The sequence below is a fragment of the Thalassophryne amazonica genome, chromosome 14 (assembly GCF_902500255.1).
Source record: "Thalassophryne amazonica chromosome 14, fThaAma1.1, whole genome shotgun sequence".
Lineage (NCBI taxonomy): Eukaryota > Metazoa > Chordata > Actinopteri > Batrachoidiformes > Batrachoididae > Thalassophryne > Thalassophryne amazonica.
The window spans coordinates 8,135,643-8,153,472 of NC_047116.1; the positions used below are offsets into that span (position 1 = coordinate 8,135,643).

The 17,830-nt window shown below is 39.7% G+C and overlaps 1 long non-coding RNA gene across 1 annotated transcript; it reads left to right on the forward strand.

Annotated features, from left to right (window-relative positions):
- The first annotated feature begins 4,520 nt into the window (after positions 1-4,520).
- LOC117524956 lies at positions 4,521-15,186 on the forward strand. The gene is made up of 3 exons (XR_004564918.1): positions 4,521-4,532; positions 4,722-4,724; positions 15,056-15,186. It is a non-coding gene; the product is annotated as an uncharacterized LOC117524956 (long non-coding RNA).
- Positions 15,187-17,830: the final 2,644 nt, after the last annotated feature.

Sequence of the window (17,830 nt, forward strand, 5' to 3'; positions counted from 1 at the left end):
GGCCAATCCGTGTGGCAACTATAATCCAAACTTGTGTGTGGTTACTCATGATCCCCGGGAGATCAATGAGATTTTGATGTTATAGCTACAGATGGTTGTGTAATTTGCCAACTCTAATCAGTATATTTTACTGTTTAACAGGGCAGCATAGCCAACAGACAAAACAACCCCAATTCCAATAAAGTTGGGACGTTGTGTAAAATGTAAATAAAAACAGAATACAATGATTTTCAAATCCTCTTCAACCTATATTCAATTGAATACACCACAAACACAAGATATTTAATGTTCAAACTGATAAACTTTATTGTTTTTTGTGCAAATATTTGCTCATTTTGAAATGGATGCCTGCAGCACGTTTCAAAAAAGCTGGGACAGTGGTATGTTTCCCATTGTGTTACATCACCTTTCCTTCTAACAACACTCAATAAGCGTTTGGGAACTGAGGACACTAATTGTTGAAGCTTTGTAGGTGGAATTCTTTCCCATTCTTACTTGATGTCCGACATCAGTTGTTCAACAGTCCGGGGTCTCCGTTGTCGTATTTTGCGCTTCATAATGCGCCACACATCTTCAATGTGTGACAGGTCTGGACTGCAGGCAGGCCAGTCTAGTACCTGCACGCTTTTACTACGAAGCCACGCTGTTGTAACACGTGCAGAATGTGGCTTGGCATTGTCTTGCTGAAATAAGCAGGGACGTCCCTGAAAAAGACGTTGCTTGGATGGCAGCACGTGTTGCTCCAAAACCTGGATGTACCTTTCAGCATTGATGGTGCCATCACAGATCTGTAAGTTGCCAATGCCATGGGCACTAACACACCCCCATACCATCACAGATGTTGGCTTTTGAACTTTGCACTGGTAACAATCTTGATGGTCTTTTTTCTCTTTTGTCCAGAGGACACGATGTCCATGAGTTCCAAAAACAATTTGAAATGTGGACTCATCAGACCACAGCACACTTTTCCGCTTTGCGTCTGTCCGTTTCAAATGAGCTCGGGCCCAGAGAAGGTGGCGGCGTTTCTTGATGTTGTTGATGTTTGGCTTTCACTTTGCATGTTAGAGTTTTAACTTGCACTTGTAGATGTAACGACGAACTGTGTTAACTGACAATGGTTTTCTGAAGTGTTCCTGAGTCCACGCGGTAAGATCCTTTACACAATGATGTCGGTTTTTAATGCAGTGCCGCCTGAGGGATCAAAGGTCACGGGCATTCAATGTTGGTTTTCAGCCTTGCTGGTTATGTGTAGAAAGTTCTCCACGTTCTCTGAATCTTCTGATTATATTATTGACTGTAGATGATGGAATCCCTAAATTCCTTGCAACTGAATGTTGAGAATGTTGTTCTTAAACTGTTGGACTATTTTTTCATGTAGTTGTTGACAAAGTGGTGATCCTCACCCCATCTTTGTTTATGAATGGCTGGGACTTTTGGGGATGCTCCTTTTATACCTAATCATGACACTCGCCTGTTTCCAATTAGGTGTTCCTTGAACATTCATAAACTTTCCCAGTCTTTTGTTGCCCCGTCCCAACATTTTTGAAATGTGTTGCAGGCATCCATTTCAAAATGAGCAAATATTTGCACAAAAACAATAAAGTTTCTCAGTTTGAACATTAAATATCTTGTCTTTGTGGTGTATTCAGTTGAATATAGTTTGAAGAGGATTTGCAAATCATTATATTCTGTTTTAATTTACATTTTACACAATGTGCCAACTTCACTGGAATCGAGGTTGTAGAATAGCAAGATTTACAGCTGCACAAGCATTGAGACTGATAAGTAAACTGATAGATAAAGTGCATTTGACATGATGTAACAGACAAGGAAATCACTGTGTTTTTGTCTACATTTTGGTGAAATAAATATCAGATTCCATAAATGACCCTGCTCTGTCATATTTGTCGCTAAAATAGGTCGGCCGCTTGAGGGTTAAATTGTGGTTCAATCCACATAGTATAACATTACATCTTTTTGAATCTACTCCCTGTCCCTGAGAATGTATGTTTCTTCTGTGGTGTTGAGCTGACTGATGTACTGGGTTTTGGTCAGTGGTGGGCACAGATAACCAAAAAATTTACTTCAATAACAGATAATCAGATAACGGAAAAGTTATCTTTGATAAAGATAAAATGATAAACCACCCAAAAATGTATTGGAAGTTACAGATAACCGATAAATTCCAGTATTGTCTCTGGTACACTTGCAACTACTAACAAACTGATTTTGAGTTTTAACATCACGATTGCTTCTGAAAGCATCAAAAGCGACAACAGACTCAAACGAGTCAGCACTTCTATCTTTGAACATCCTGCCCCCTGCTGGAATTTCCTGTTTACTACATGGCTCCTAACACAAAAGCAACTGAGCAGAGCCACAAAGCTCCACTCTCTACTCAATCACAATGCTTTCGTCAGGCCGAGGTCTTGGAAAGTAAAGCAATGCTGAGTTATGGTTTGGTGTATAAATAAAATGAATACTGATAGAATAACTCCATTAATGTCAATTCTGTCATTTGTACAAAGTTAAAATATAACATATATCTTTTAATGTTGAATAATGCACTAATTCTGATGTTTTGTAACAAACACAGACAGATCGCAAAGGATTCTGGGTAAAATGTGCCTCCGCTAAACACTGACTGGATGGTTGGTTGATTATGTAAACCAACACGTTAATGTGAGGTGTGTTGGTGTTTACAGATAAATGTGCTTTTGTAAATATTCCATTTTTTTATTTGTAAAAACAGTCATTTAAAAAAAAAGCCAAGTTGTAATTAGATAACTGTCTGATATAACCGGTGTCAAAATTGATCTACTGGTGCCAGTGCGAGTTTTGGCCCTTTTTCAGTTGATTTTTTATTGGTGTGAGAATTTTTTGGATCGCACAGAGTTTCAGGTTAATTGCGCATCCTGCATCATTTAGTATACATGGAGTAATGAGCTGCGTTTAACATCTCACGACCACCTCTCGCACTGTGCCTGTGCAAACACCGCAGACCTGTCTTGTAATGTTTTTTGTTGTTGTTTTTTAACTTTGATGTCACCCATCAAGAGTTTTTGTAAATTAAGTTTGAAAAAAAAGCTTCTGTTTATGTTTTGCTTCTGGAAACACGAGTCCGACGTGTGGTTTTTGAACGTACAATGTGTGTGAGAACATAAATCGTGCACTCTGAACTTTTACACCGTGCGGTTTTCTGGTACACTTTGAGCTGGAACCGAGTACAGTGATTGAAAATATCAGCCCAGCTTCAGTTTGAATACTGCCATGAACACTACTGGCCAGTAGATGGCAGTAGAGACTTGTCAAAACAAAATTCTTGATAATCTGTGTCTGACGCTACTCTACTACATTTAAGATGCATGGAATTTAATAAACGCAAACACAATAACATCTATAAACCCAGAGAATATATTCACAAGAGTTTTAGGCACTAGAGTTTAATGCTGTTGTCTGTGGAGCCTGATCAGAGTGTCTCAAATGCATTTTTCATGTCGTGAAGGTACTGAGATTACCCTATCCTACCCATAATGCACCTGGACACAACATGCCCACACTAAAACCTTAAAAATTCACGCCTTACTTTAAAACTAAAACATACATCTGATATTTTCACTTTATAAATCTTCAGACGTAACATTAATTTAAATAACTTGTCCGAAATTAGTTAAAATTTGAACCATAAGTTAAAAATGTATGCCTCTGGATGACTTGGGTGATATTGCCGTGTATCAGTATGGGGTTAAAAGAAATTAGGGTTTTTTTGTTTTTTTTTTTGGGTGATCTGTTTTCCTTTGCCTGCAGAGGATAGAGCGGTTTCTTCTAGAAGCAGCTCTTCTCTTTTTGCAGAGGGTAGAACTACACATCTGCTATAAAACATTTAGCAGGTAGGTATTTGACTGATTTTAAGTTTTATAAGAGTTTATAGCTGTTCAGCTTTGTTTACCGTGTTAACGGTCTAAAAATTATTGGACAAAAATTTATCGGAAGATTATTTTTATTTTATTTATGGTTTTCAAAATGATCTGAATCCGATAATGAAAACTTTATCTTTGATAATTATCGGTTATTGGATTATCAGAAGTGTGTCCACCACTGGTTTTGGTACACTTGTACAGTCCAGCAACTTCCATGCCTTTGTTAGTGAGGAAAGCTTCACTCACCTTGACTTTGTGGACGATGCAGTGCCCTCTGTGGACAGGCACAGGCATGCTGTTTGCATCATGAAGGAACATCAGATGGTGAACTTCTGAGCAGGATCCACCGCAGAGGTACCTCAGAAGATTTCAGCAACTGGAAGAGGCCGAGGAGGCACCCAAGTATCACCTGGCTGTGGCAGATAGAGGCCTACTTTCAGGAGGTGGACATGGATGCAGCCGTGCATGCGTGCACGATCCCAGACCTGGCCTGTGGAAATAGAGGACACAGAGATAAAGGAAAATCTTTCTGTCTCCTTCTACGAGGGAAAAAAACCCTCACCTTTCTGCTGCATCCACGTGCTGACAGGAGGAAAACATGCTGGTCCTGTCGTCTGCAGCAGCACACAGTCGATCTGGACATGAGTCGCTGTAAATCTTCAGTGTTACTTTGAGAGACTCAGAGTAACACCTGTACAGGCCGTGAGGCCCTTCAGGTCGGCCCTTATCCCCAGAGACAGTAACATGAGACTCTCGTCCATTACAGGTTGCTAACGAGTAACCAAGACAACCCACTTCCAGCTGGTGGACTGGCATGATGATGAGGATGAAGTGTTTTGTCAAAGAACAGACACCAAGTCTGAAACACACACCTGGAATCAAAAATCTGAACTTTTTACACAAAGTGAATACTTGTAAAAGGTAAACAGCTGCGTAAAAAAACCCTCAGAAAGTTGAGCAGTTTTTATATTTTAGCTCCTACAAAAATAAAATCTGTTAGACCTTAAACCACTTCCCATTCATTAAGTCTTCATCCCTTTGTTCTCAGTCTGCATTTGATATGGTGCTTAGTGTCTGTTTTAGGGCCCCTTCACACTTAGTGCGCATGACGCAGGAAGCTGCTGTTGTTGTTGTTTGTGTGGTTACATCTTAATGCCCTTTTGGCTCCTTGCTGCGTGTGAGACCTCTCTCATGTGGGCGTGTGAACGTGCATTGACAGACGTGGTATTTCATAGGGGTCAACGGGCAGCATTTTTTCATGACACGTAGGGGACAAATTAAACAATTTATTTATTTTAATTTTAATTAAACAAATTAAAGGGTGATTCTTTAACTACGGGCACTATTGGCCTTGTAAATGTAATTTCCACTACACCATTGCCTTACAATATAAAGCGCCTTTGGGCAACTGTTTGTTGTGATTTGGTGCTATATACATGTGCTCTGATGTCACTGTTTATCTCCATAGAAACTACCCAAACAATCTTTCATACAAACTGTTTAAAGGGACATTACAGTGTTGTGGTGGAAATTATGGCAATAGTGTGGGACAACTACATTCTGTTTAAAGAAATCACAACAGTTGTATGACATTGAATACCTCAATTATGTTTTGATTATTTTACTGATATTTTATTCAGAGATATTTTAAAACATTAGAAAAAACGTTTCTTTACCATTCATTTTTATCATTGAAGATCAAAAGTCTGAGTGTGGGACAAGCACAAAACGGCAATATTTGCATATAATGATGCTGAAAAAAGGTGAAAAAGTCATCATAGACTACTAGAACAAATTTCTTAACACACTTTCATTGTAAAGATAACTATAAAAGTGTGAAATTTCCCCTTTTTTCAGTTTTTCATACAATATGATCAAAGGACATAAGTGCCCGTAGTCTAAGAATCACCCTAAAATGTGTGAAATACCAACAGTTCCAATCCTTTTGGAGGCCAATGTAAGTCACAGGGCCTTCGTCAAGGAGGTGACCAAGAACCCAATGGTCACTCTGTCAGAGCGCCAGCATTCCTCTGTGGAGAGAGGAGAACCTTCCAGAAGGACAACCGTCTCTTCAGTAATCCACCAATCAGGCCTGTATGGTAGAGTGGCCAGACGGAAGCCACTCCTTAGTAAAAGCCACATGACAGCCCACCTGGAGTTTGCCAAAAGACACCTGAAGGACACCCTTCATCTGACTCCAGGGTATTGTGGCTACCTGCTAAGATAGTGACTGATGAAACCCACTAACAAACTCCAACATCAACCAAGAGAGATGAGACAATGAACTCCATTCCCACACTTGGACAGTGGAGAGGGCAATTGGCATGCTGAAGGGACGGTGGCACTGCCTGGACAGATCAGGGAGGGGTGCTGCTGTTGCAACCTAAGAAGGTGTGATGTGATGGCCTGTGGTGTTCTCCACAACGTGGCACACCGCCACAGCATATCACTTCCACAGCAGAATATCTCCCCACCAGAGAAACTGGATGCCAGTGTCGCAGACCAAATGGTCCACCCCTAAAATTTGGTCCGCCTTTTATGATGAAATAATGCTGAATTTATGTGGAAATGATTGTTGTAGTTATACAAAAGCTTCAGATATCTGTCACTGAGATAGATGATGACTGGAGTGCAGTTTGAAGAAGAAATGAGGTGATAATCAATGAACCGTGTCATCAGGGGGATCGATTTTTAGGGGGACCGTTCAGTCTGAGACACAGGGCCCGTCAACTTCAACCAACCCGCCGAAGCCACACAGGCCCGGCAGCATGTGATTTCAACCATGTAAAGAGGCAAGGACAGAATTCACTTAGTATTACCTCTGCCAATGAAGTTGGAGGAGGTTATGTTTTCACCCCTGGTTGTTTGTTTGTGAACAGCCTGAAGCCCACAATTTTTCATATATAGAAATTAAATCTTTACTGAAGATTCATAACCTGATAGACAAGAAATGATTCAATTTCAAGGTCATAGATCAAAGGGCAAAGTTAATTTACATTAATTTGCATAGTTAAATGAGGTGTGGACAGGGAGAAGTTTGACACTTCTGCATGTGCGCTCAATTCCACATTGTTTGGGTGCACAAATTAAACGTGCTTGGATCCATGCGTATGGACACTTTGATACATCTGATTTTTTGGGGGGCGTACGACAGTTTCTGGGTTTTAGCATATGCCTTGTTTCAGTAGGAAATCCACGCATGTCTTTGTACATGAGGCCCCTGGTTCCATTATTGGTGACAGCATAATAGAATACTTATTCAGAATTGGCCAGTGCAATTTTTACATCTCAGCTTACACTGTAAATAACATGTCTATTGATGTCTGTTGTTGTCTCTTGCACCTTATTGCGCTTATATTTTGTTTTTATGTATTTTATTTTTTATATTTACTCATTGCTGCTACTGACTGGTTGTCACCAATGAAGTTTTATTGTTTATTACAATGACAATAAAGTGTTTCTTATCTCTTATTCTGAAACAACTCAAACATTGGTTTGGAGGTTATTGTTTTAGAAATCAGATTTTTGACTGGGGGGTTGTTTTATTTAATGAGTGGCTTTGGTGGGGTGTTTAAAATTTTGACCGGATTGTTGCTGAGGGTGCCGAGGGTATATACGAGGTCTGTCAATAAAGTATAGGTCCTTTTTATTTTTTTCAAAAACTATATGGATTTCATTCATATGTTTTTACGTCAGACATGCTTGAACCCTCGTGCGCATGCATGAGTTTTTCCACGCCTGTCGGTGACGTCATTCACCTGTGAGCACTCCTTGTGGGAGGAGTCATCCAGCCCCTCGTCGGAATTCCTTTGTCTGAGAAGTTGCTAAGAGACTGGCGCTTTGTTTGATCAAAATTTTTTCTAAACCTGTGAGGCACATCGAAGTGGACACGGTTTGAAAAATTAAGCTGGTTTTCGGTGAAAATTTTAACGGCTGATGAGAGATTTTGAGGTGATACTGTCGCTTTAAGGACTTCCCACGGAGCGAGACGTCGTGCAGCGTTCTCAGGCGCCGTCATCAGCCTGTTTCAAGCTGAAAACCTCCACATTTCAGGCTCTATTGATCCAGGACGTCGTGAGAGAACAGAGAAGTTTTAGAAGAAGTCGGTTTCTGCATTTTATCCGGATATTCCACTGTTAAAGGAGATTTTTTTAATGAAAGACGTGCGGGCGGATTGCAGCATCGGCTCGCAGCCGCCGCGACGCTCCGCCACAGGAAAAACACCTCTGTTGGAAGCCTTAAGGACAAGTTGGAACATGTCCAGCTGTTAAACAATTTCTCATATACTCACTCCACTGAAAGACATCAAAAGCCGCCTGGATTTTACAAATGGTTATCAACACAGAGGTGTTTTTCCTGTGCCGCCGCACTGCGCCGGATGCGTCCCAATGCGCGGCCCCGTCCGCATGTCTTTCATTAAAAAAATCTCCTTTAACAGTGGAATATCCGGATAAAATGCTGAAACCGACTTCTTCTGAAACTTCTCTGTTCTCTCATGACGTCCTGGATCAATAGAGCCTGAAATGTGGAGGTTTTCAGCTTGAAACAGGTTGACGACGGCGCCTGGGACCGCTGCACGACATCTCGCACCGTGGGAAGTCCTTAAAGCGACAGAATCACCTCAAAATCTCTCATCAGCCGTTAAAATTTTCACCGAAAACCAGCTTAATTTTTCGAACCATGTCCACTTCGATGTGTCTCACAAGTTTAGAAAAAATTTTGATCAAACAAAGCGCCAGTCTCTCAGCAACTTCTCAGACAAAGGAATTCCGACGAGGGGCTGGACGACTCCTCCCACAAGGAGTGCTCACAGGCGAATGACGTCACCGACAGGCGTGGAAAAACTCACGCATGCGCACGAGGGTTCAAGCATGTCTGACGTAAAAACATATGAATGAAATCCATATAGTTTTTGAAAAAAATAAAAAGGACCTATACTTTATTGACAGCCCTTGTATATGTGATTAGTGTGCAGATGAACAGTACCTTTCAGTGCAGGGATGACCAATCTGTGCTTTGTGGTGGTGGTGACCTTTTGGGTCACTTTTTACTCCCAAAATCTGCTGTTTATAAATTACAGCATAAATCGCCCCAATGCATCTCATAAGGGTAAAGTCGAGACTTAAATCTCCATTGTCTCAGTCCACCCAGCTGTCAACCACTGAGATCAGTGCTGTCAACGGTACCAGCTTCAGATGAGAAACAGTCACAGCTTCAATAGTATGAACTGGCTGGTGTGACTTCAAGATATTATGATAACAAACATTATTATTACATGTCAGCGATTTATTATTATTATTATTAGGTACCGCTCCTTGTTTCTGCCGGATGTTATTCTTGGTCGGACTTCCGGTGTGAAGCTCTCCTCTTGTTAACAAAAGGTCGTAATTGTTTCTCTTTTAGTCTAACTAGCTATGCTTTAATCTTCAACTTCTACCCTAAGTGGTAAGAAATTCTGTACTCTATATCTGTGTGAATGTCAGCAGTGGTCAGTTTAACTTATTTGCTGTTAGCCTGCGCTAACTTCCTGTCCTCGCTTCAGTATTTACTTCGTGCATGAGGGGTTCATATTATTTTTGCGCGATGTTGTCAGACAGGGTGGCCCTCCTAAAGAGTCGTGTCCGTAAAATGGAGCACCTTCTTAGTTCTTTGGAGTTAAATATTACGGGCACCCTGGTTGAACTTCTTGTCGGGGCGGCGAGCCGCTCGTTAGCTTAGTGCTGGACGGATCGATCGATACCAGATCGATATTTGAGTGTCAGTTTTTTTTCCTATATGTGCTCTGCTGCGTTCAAAAGGGAAGTGCACTGAAGGGGAGAAATTTTGTTTTACTTTAGTATTTCCCAAACACACATTCTGCTTGTTCCGTAACATTTGTCATGGAGTGATAAAGCCCCATACAAAAAACAAAACAGTTTATCATCCTTGACAGCAGAAAAAAGTCGTTTTTTTAAATTCATTTTTATTTTTTATCATAAACAGACATCATTTCTAACCTGAAAAATGACACATACAGCACCTGCATACCAAGTGAGGAACTAAAAATGTAAGATATTTTGAAAATAAATCTTGTTTCCATGTTGAATACAGTCGGTGTACTGCACGCTAGTAGCATGATAAACATGCATACTGTGTGTGACTGAGACAGAGCAACTAACTGCTTGCAAGTTCCGGTGTGAGGAGCTCAGCACTCCCCCTTCTGAGCACTCCCCTGCCTTCACTGCGCTTGCATTATTTCGGAGCGTCAGCAGCCGATTTATCTATTATCGCCACGTTTCTGCTTAAAACTGCATCAGCTGCAGTCATCATCTATCTCAGCGACAGATATCTGAAGCTTTTGTACAACGATCATTTCCACATAAATTCAGCAATACTTCAATAAAAGACGGGACCGATCAGAGCGCCACAGCAGCGCATCTGAGACTGAGTCTGACTCTCTACTGATCAAAGGAAATAATCATCATCATCATCAAACTTTATTTCAGACACAAGGTCCATAATAACACAAAAGAACATACAAAAAAAAAACAAACAACAACAATAAAAAGACCAATTTCATCCATGGCCATATAAACTGATACGCCAATGTTTCCACAGCCTAGAAGAAAACCTGACCGAGCTCTGTACAGGACTGGTCAGGATATGAATGATACTGTTTACACAATCTGTAAATCTGCACATACATCTGTACATGAAGTTTCTGAGCACAGCAGCACAAGTTGGAACACTAACATTTACAAACATCTGACTGGCACTACTCCATCTCGGCACCTTAAGCAGTATTCTCATGCCATCATTGTATGCAACCTGAAGTTTGTGCATACTGCTTTGTTTGAAATGCCGCCACAAATGGGCAGTGTACATTGAAGTGCAATATGCTTTAAAGAGTGAAATTTTAACAGATACAGAGCACATAGAGAACTTACGAGCAAGCATATTTGCTTGTGCATATTGAATACACCGCTGCCTGTACATATCTCTATCATCAGACAGGTCAGCAGTTATGTTATGTCCCAAGTATTTTACTTCATCACACACTTGGAGAATGCTGCCTGTCAGAAAGAAAGCAGGAAAACACGATTTCGAGTCCTCCTTACTTCTGACAATCATGATGTTGCTCTTTTTTGCATTATATTTAATGTCAAAATCCAAACCATACTGTGAGCAAACCTTCAACAACTGCTGCAGCCCAGCACTACACGGGGAGAAAATTACAAGATCATCAGCGTACATTAGGTGGTTTATGGTTGTATGGCCAACCCCACAGCCCGTCCTACACTGATTCAGCAGATTAGATAGATCATCCATATACACATTAAAAAGGCAAGGTGAAAGAATACTACCTTGTCTTACCCCATTCCTCACATGAAAGGGGGAAGATACATAATTTCCCCATTTCACATACATAGACTGGTGAGCATACCAATACACTAAAATTCTCAATAAATACTTCGGAACTCCTCTATTATACAATTTATAAAACAATTTATCATGATTTACATGATCAAACGCTTTTGAGGCATCAATAAAACACATAAAAATAGTAGTATTGCACCGATTATAAAAGTCTAAAATCTCCTTAAGAGCAAAATGCACATATCAGTGCCAAGTTTTGACTTAAAACCAAATTGATTATCAGATGTCACCAAATACTTCTCCATTCTATTAAGTATAGCCCTTTCCAAGACTTTGGATACAGTACTGGCTAAAGCAATAGGCCGATAGTTATCTTTATTATTTATTTTACCACACTTATCCTTAACAATAGGCACTAAGAATACAGAGAGTATAGAATTAGGTAAAATACCATGAATTAAAAACCCAGTGAAACAGATAGCCAACAAGGAAAACAATTTCCTGCTTGCAAATTTTAAATGCTCAGCCGATATTTTATCCACACCGCATGACTTATTATTACTCAAATTCATAACAATATCACTAATTTCTTGTGTAGAAATAACCACTTCCTCATGTTTATCTATACTGTTCATCACAAATGAATTACTTTTAATACAATTAAACAATTCATAATAATGATTCCGCCATAATTGAATAATTTCGTCAGGACAATTTGCACAATCTATATTAGTTGGCAAGGATGTTTTTAAATTGTTCATTGTTTTTATTTCTTTCCAGAATTCGGTGGGACTATTCTGCAGACGTTTCCTTGCAAGCGACTCAGATTTCAAGAGGTTTTCATTTCTCTTAATAAAACGCAAGGCATATTTAAAATGAGCATTTGCCCGTTTCTTATGTTCAAACACAGGACCATGTCTAGGTTTGCCAAATTTAACCCATGATTTAAAAGCCCTTCTAGCTTCAGCATGAAGCTCTTCTGCATACACATTCCACCCCGGCTTGGCTTGGAACTTTTTAGTTTTATACAAGGACCTACTAGAAATAAGAAGAGAATCTATAATTTTCTCATACAGTATGCACAATTCTGCGCCATGTTGTGCATTTTTACAATTCATGTCAGAACAAACCACTGCGCTTTTTGGTAACTCAATATTACTTAACCCTAAATCAGACTGGATGTGATACAAGTTTAAATCCTGCGCATTCAGCTTGTCCCAATAAATTTTTCCTTCTTGCGTCTCATTATTCATGGGCTAATAAGTGGGTAAATTGCCCACATTTATAGACAAGGAGAAAGGGACGTGATCTGATATAGCAAATTCATAATTTATCCTCATAGCCTCTAAAGAGTCATGTGCATCCTCAGAGCAGATACAGTGATCTAGCCATGATGTTGTGTGCCACATTTTACTGATATAAGTATAGCTGTCCACTGGCAAAAGCATTTCACTAGAAAGAATCAAATCATTATTGGAGCAGAACTGCCTTAAGTGGTTACCAAATAAGGATTTACGGTGCAGTCGTCCTGTCCCCTTTGCAGAAGAGCACCCCCACAGTATGATGTTTCCACTCCCATGCTTCACGGTTGGGATGGTTTTCTTGGGGTTGTTCTCATCCTCTAAACATGGTAAGTGGAGTTGATTCCAAAAAGCTCTATTCTGGTCTCATCTGACCACATGACCTTCTCCCATGCCTCCTCTGGATCATCCAGATGGTCACTGGTGAACTTCAAACGGGCCTGGACATGTGCTGGCTTGAGCAGGGTGACCTTGCTGCCCTGCAGGATTTTAAACCATGACAGCATCATGTGTTACTAATGTAATCTTTGTGACTGTGGTCCCAGCTCTCTTCAGGTCATTGAGCAGGTCCTCCTGTGTAGCTCTGGGATTTCTCAGAATCATCCTTACCCCACAAATTGAGATCTTGCATGGAATCCCAGACTGAGGGAGATTGACAGTCATCTTATGTTTCTTCCACTTTCTAATAAATAATCATAACAGTTGTTGTCTTCTACCAAGCTGCTTGCTTGTTGTCCTGTAGTCCATCCCAGCCTTGTGGAGGTCTATAGTTTTGTCCCTGGTGTCCTTAGACAGCTCTTTGGTCTTGCTATGGTGGACAGGTTGGAGTGTGATTGATTGAGTGTGTGAACAGGTGTCTTTTATACAGGTAACAAGTTCAGACAGGTGCAATTAATACAGATAAAGAGTGCAGAATAAGAGGGCTTCTTAAAGAAAAATTAACAGGTCTGTGTGAGCCAGAATTCTTGCTGGTTGGTAGATGTTCAAATACTTATTTGCAGCAGTAACATACAAATAAATTATTAAAAAAATCATACATTGTGATTTCCGGATTTTTCTTTTTAGGTTATGTCTCTCACAGAGGACATGCACCTAAGATGAAAATTTCACACCCCTCCATGATTTCTAAGTGGAAGAACTTGCAAAACCGCAAGGTGTTCAAATACTTTTCCTCACTATATATATATATATATATATATATATATATATATATATATATATATATATATATATATATATATAGCGGCTCGGTTATTCTAAGGTGCAAATTAAAAAAAAATCTGTGGTCTTTATCAATTTTAATCACTAACAAGTTTCTTTAACTAGACATCGGTCTCCTAGCAGTGGAAAATATTAACAAGACATAAGTGAAGCGTTAATGGTCCGTGTCCTCAGATGACATGCACGGCAGGAAACACACACCTGTTTATTACCCAAATGTCACGGACAAAGTGACAAGAATAATCAAAACCACTGACTTATGGAAGGAAATGTTGTCTCCTTTTTTCCTCCGTTTGTGGCTTTGCCAACATGCGCAGCTTTCCGGCATATTCCACCTGTTTATTGATGAGACAAATTGAGCATCTGTGGGTGCAAATCACTAAGTTTTCCGGAATTAAAATGGCGACCACGCCTCCTTGCCGGGGCACGACTCGGTGCTACTGCGGCCTCGAGTTCTCATATATAACCTCTTTGAACACGTGCAGACTAGTATAGTCTAGGAGAGTGCTGAGCCCCTGACACCGGGCTTGGCTCAGTAAACTTCAGCTGTCTTCAGCCAAAGCATACTCACCACCTAGTGGATGTGCCTGTTCTTGCACCAGCTGTACCGATATCATTGAAGTCTCCCCCCCCCCCCCCAAAAAAAAAAAAAAGATGTGGCCAATTTCAGCATGCAGGTGGGAATTTATTTTGTTTTTGTTTTTTTTCTTTTTCTTGTATTTTTTTTAATGGGGTCTAATTTTTTACAATTTGTTTCAGAAAAAAAATCCAGAAAAGAAATGCAATGAAGGTTAACATTTTTATTAAATGTTTGCATTGTAATTTCTGGAGGGGGGGTAATAATTTTTTCTTCTTTTTTTTTTTCTTTTTTTTTTCTTGAGTGATAATGTTGTGAACTTTGTTTATTTATGAAAAAGATTCAGACCTGACAATATATGGAGAACAATTGTTGTGTTACTCTTCTGTTGTTTCTGGAAAAAAATCTTTATTCATATTGTCATTGTGGGTTGTTGTTGGGAGAATTTTGAGGGAATAAATGTATTTACTCCATTTTGGAATAAGGCTGTACCATAACACAATGTGGAAAAGTGAAGTGCTGTGAATACTTTCCAGATGCACTGTGTGTGTGTGTGTGTTGTAGGTGTTGTCACACACTTGTAATTCATCAGCAGAGCAGCAGCAGATGATTAAATCCTCCTGTTTTTAGTCTTTCCTTCACTTGGTCATTGACTCTCTTTCTCTTGTGTTTTTTTTAAGGCTTTCTGCAAACATGTCTGAGGTCCAGCAGCTGAGGGACATGTTGAAATTGGAGCCAACACCTGCTGATGAAGGAATGATCACAGACCAGGAAGAAGAAACGTGTCATTTAAAAGAAGAGAACAAAAGAGGTAAGGGCTGGATGCTGTTTTTAAGCCTCCCAGTCTCTTCTTCAGAACATGTTTGTTCACTCAGCTTTGTTTGTTGTTTGTTTGTTGTTACTGATACTAGTTTATAACATGTAGTTAAAACAGTCGAATATTTTCCTTGTTGAATATTCCTCCAGTGATTTTGTGAACACTTACACTACAGGATGAGAAGGATTTTTATGAAAGATAAATGTAAAATTTCTATATATGGTGTAAAATCTCTGGATAATTTTTACTGAAGGAAAGTGATGTCACCACCCTCAATATTTTGACCCCCTTTGTCCAAGATCAGCATGGATTTTGAATTTAGAAATGAACAAAGGTACCTAACAGGATGATGGTGGCAGTGATTTTCGTATTCTGGCACATAGAGGTTTAGTTTATTTTGATCCAACACTTGGCACTAAAAGGTCAACATGGGTTACATGGGTAAGAGCAGCGCTGGTTATGAGCAGACCAAGAATAATTACAGGGCTGTGAAAACTCTGCGGATCTGCGGGATTCCGCGGATTTCATCATGGGGAGGGGGGCAGGGGTGTTAGTGTTGTGATCGTTACTGAGTTTTTAAAATGCTTATCGCAAAGCGTTCTTTTTTTTACGACATCATGCAAGTTTTATAAGTCTGCTGACACTGATCTGTGTGTTACAGATACAAATCAGTTTCCTCGGATCCGCTGAGTTTCGAGGAGAATAAAAGCCACTCCAAGCCTGGCTGTTGCAACAGTTGTCGTAAAGCGGGACTGGTTGGTTGCTGCGGTGACGCTGTGTGGCTCCTGTGCGAAGCTTAGCTAAACGTAGCATGTGGACATCGCAAACTTTTAGAACTTTAAGGTTTTTAAAAGAAGAATTTTGCAACATGTCTGTGTCACGGAGCGACATCAGACAGAGCGAAGATGGCGAGAAAGACGGTTTGAAAAAGTCTGATAAGGACAAGAATCTGTGAAATTGTTGCTGGCTTCATCAACACACCTGAAAGATGAACGGGAAAAGTGAACTGGTAAGAATTTTTTTTCTCTCTCTGGAAAATAAACATTGTGCTGCTCAAACAGAAGTTCAGAAAAGATTATGTGCCTTTTTTCTTTCATTAATCTAGACTTTCTTTCATTGAAAAAAAGACATTGTGGCTTTGAATGAATTTACAGGAATTTACACAAGAATGTGTGGCTTTTTACTATAAGGTATGTTATTGATATTTTACCCTGATTTTTAAAATATTCTACAAGCTTTAGCTGTGGTTTTTGAAATACTTTAACAGTCTTTTCAGTCTTCATGAATTTCATGTAGTTTAATTGTTCTGAGTTATTGCATAATTTGGTTTACAATTAAAAGGAAAATCTCAATATTCATTCAATTTTTTTTCAAATTTCAATATGATCATTGATGGTTCAAATGAAAGGTTGAATCTAGGATCATTTAAATATGCACTAATTTTGAGATTTGTTCTTCCAAGAGATGCTGAAAATGTATCAGTAGATGAAAATTTAATTTGGTTTCTGGGGCCCCACAAGGCCCTGGACCCCGGCTCCTCAGGGGCGATGCGCCCCCCAGACCCCCTGTGAATTTTCCTCGGATTTCGCAATTTTCATTTCACAGCCATGTAATTATCTTTGTTCCCAGAATTTATTGGTGACTGCAATATTAATTCAAATCAACATGACTCCAATGAATAAAATCCATTATGTTCTGCAGCTTCCATCAACAACTCAAACTATGAAACTTTTCTTTGGTAACTTGGTAGCATTCGTATCCGACTTTGCTACCAGGTGTGACATGTTGACCCAAATAGTGTAAATGTGGAAGTGTGCAGAAATGTGAGTTTGCAAAGGAGGAGGAGGAGGAGAGAGTCTGTGATCGAAGTCTGGTCCAAGAAACAGTTTTTAACAGAACTGGAGGCAGCAGGACATATTCACTGTGAATAGGATGCTCTGGGTCCTTTGAAAGGTAGGAAGGGTTACATGGGTAAGAGCAGCTCTGGTTATGAGCAGACCAAGAATAATTATCTTTGCTCCCAGAATTTATTGGTGACTGCAATATTAATTCAAATCAACATGACTCCAATGAATAAAATCCATTATGTTCTGCAGCTTCCATCAACAACTCAAACTATGAAACTTTTCCTTGGTAACTTGGTGACATTAATATCCAAATTTGCTACCAGGTGTAACATGTCGACCCAAAGAGTGTAAATGTGGAGGTATCCAGATTTTGTGATAGCAGGCCACTTAGCCTGTTAGCAGGCGTGATGCTAGCAACACTCTTCAGGTGAGGCCAGGAAGCATGACTGGTTTAGAACTGATCCACATAACTATAGTTAACGTGCATCTCGTCAAGGTGGGCTGTAGCACAGGTAAGCTAACGTCTCTGTGTTTTAATGTTCTAAATAAGTCTATAACATTGATCTGTACTTTGGTTGAATGTTTAAACACAGTTCTCATAAATTCTTGCATAAATCTGTACAGTGTCTGTAACTTGGAAATATATAATGTTTTATTTTCCTCTTTTGATTTGTATAACTAAAAAATTTGAGAGAGCGCATGGTGAGTGTAACTCTCCATTTGGTGCATATAATTGACAAAACTATGAGAGATGCACTGATATCCATGGACACTGTGGGTAATCCACAGGT